We start from the raw sequence: 2,447 nt of genomic DNA on the forward strand, positions 1-2,447 counted from the left end.
TTATTTAACCAGGTTAGGCCAGATCACCTTTATTTAACCAGGTAGACCAGATCACCTTTATTTAACCAGGTTAGGCCAGATCACTTTTATTTAACCAGGTTAGGCCAGATCACTTTTATTTAACCAGGTTAGGCCAGATCACTTTTATTTAACCAGGTTAGGCCAGATTACCTTTATTTAACCAGGTTAGGCCAGATCACCTTTATTTAACCAGGTTAGGCCAGATCACCTTTATTTAACCAGGTTAGGCCAGATCACCTTTATTTAACCAGGTTAGGCCAGATCACTTTTATTTAACCAGGTTAGGCCAGATCACCTTTATTTAACCAGGTTAGGCCAGATCACCTTTATTTAACCAGGTAGGCCAGATCACCTTTATTTAAACAGGTTAGGCCAGATCACCTTTATTTAACCAGGTTAGGCCAGATCACCTTTATTTAACCAGGTTAGGCCAGATCACCTTTATTTAACCAGGTTAGGCCAGATCACCTTTATTTAACCAGGTTAGGCCAGATCACCTTTATTTAACCAGGTTAGGCCAGATCACCTTTATTTAACCAGGTTAGGCCAGATCACCTTTATTTAACCAGGTTAGGCCAGATCACCTTTATTTAACCAGGTTAGGCCAGATCACCTTTATTTAACCAGGTAGACCAGATCACCTTTATTTAACCAGGTTAGGCCAGATCACCTTTATTTAACCAGGTAGACCAGATCACCTTTATTTAACCAGGTTAGGCCAGATCACCTTTATTTAACCAGGTAGACCAGATCACCTTTATTTAACCAGGTTAGGCCAGATCACCTTTATTTAACCAGGTTAGGCCAGATCACCTTTATTTAACCAGGTTAGGCCAGATCACCTTTATTTAACCAGGTAGACCAGATCGCCTTTATTTAACCAGGTTAGGCCAGATCACCTTTATTTAACCAGGTTAGGCCAGATCACTTGTATTTAACCAGGTTAGGCCAGATCACTTTTATTTAACCAGGTAGGCCAGATCACCTTTATTTAACCAGGTTAGGCCAGATCACCTTTATTTAACCGGTTAGGCCAGATCACCTTTATTTAACCAGGTAGACCAGATCACATTTATTTAACCAGGTAGACCAGATCACCTTTATTTAACCAGGTTAGGCCAGATCACCTTTATTTAACCAGATTGACCAGATCACCTTTATTTAACCAGGTTAGGCCAGATCACCTTTATTTAACCAGGTTAGGCCAGATCACCTTTATTTAACCAGGTTAGGCCAGATCACCTTTATTTAACCAGGTAGACCAGATCACCTTTATTTAACCAGGTTAGGCCAGATCACCTTTATTTAACCAGGTTAGGCCAGATCACCTTTATTTAACCAGGTTAGGCCAGATCACCTTTATTTAACCAGGTTAGGCCAGATCACCTTTATTTAACCAGGTTAGGCCAGATCACCTTTATTTAACCAGGTTAGGCCAGATCACCTTTATTTAACCAGGTAGGCTAGATCACCTTTATTTTCCCTCTCGCTCTCATCCAACACCTCCCACACTGCCCCTACTCGGATGGTATCGCGCCGTCCCAACCTTCGCTCTCTCTCCCCCGCTACTCTCTCCTCTTCCATCCTATCATCTCTTCCCTCCGCTCAAACCTTCTCCCACCTATCTCCTGATTCTGCCTCCTCAACCCTCCTCTCCTCCCTCTCTGCATCCCTTGACTCTCTATGTCCCCTATCCTCCAGGCCGGCTCGGTCCTCCCCTCCCGCTCCGTGGCTCGATGACTCATTGCGAGCTCACAGAACAGGGCTCCGGGCAGCCGAGCGGAAATGGAGGAAAACTCGCCTCCCTGCGGACCTGGCATCCTTTCACTCCCTCCTCTCTACATTTTCCTCCTCGGTCTCTGCTGCTAAAGCCACTTTCTACCACGCTAAATTCCAAGCATCTGCCTCTAACCCTAGGAAGCTCTTTGCCACCTTCTCCTCCCTCCTGAATCCTCCGCCCCCCCTCCTCCCTCTCTGCAGATGACTTCGTCAACCATTTTGAAAAGAAGGTCGACGACATCCGATCCTCGTTTGCTAAGTCAAACGACACCGCTGGTTCTGCTCACACTGCCCTACCCTGTGCTCTGACCTCTTTCTCCCCTCTCTCTCCAGATGAAATCTCGCGTCTTGTGACGGCCGGCCGCCCAACAACCTGCCCGCTTGACCCTATCCCCTCCCCTCTTCTCCAGACCATTTCCGGAGACCTTCTCCCTTACCTCACCTCGCTCATCAACTCATCCCTGACCGCTGGCTACGTCCCTTCCGTCTTCAAGAGAGCGAGAGTTGCACCCCTTCTGAAAAAACCTACACTCGATCCCTCCGATGTCAACAATTACAGACCAGTATCCCTTCTTTCTTTTCTCTCCAAAACTCTTGAACGTGCCGTCCTTGGCCAGCTCTCCCGCTATCTCTCTCTGAATGACCTT

The sequence above is a fragment of the Oncorhynchus gorbuscha genome, unplaced genomic scaffold (assembly GCF_021184085.1).
Source record: "Oncorhynchus gorbuscha isolate QuinsamMale2020 ecotype Even-year unplaced genomic scaffold, OgorEven_v1.0 Un_scaffold_5653, whole genome shotgun sequence".
Taxonomy (NCBI): Eukaryota; Metazoa; Chordata; class Actinopteri; order Salmoniformes; family Salmonidae; genus Oncorhynchus; species Oncorhynchus gorbuscha.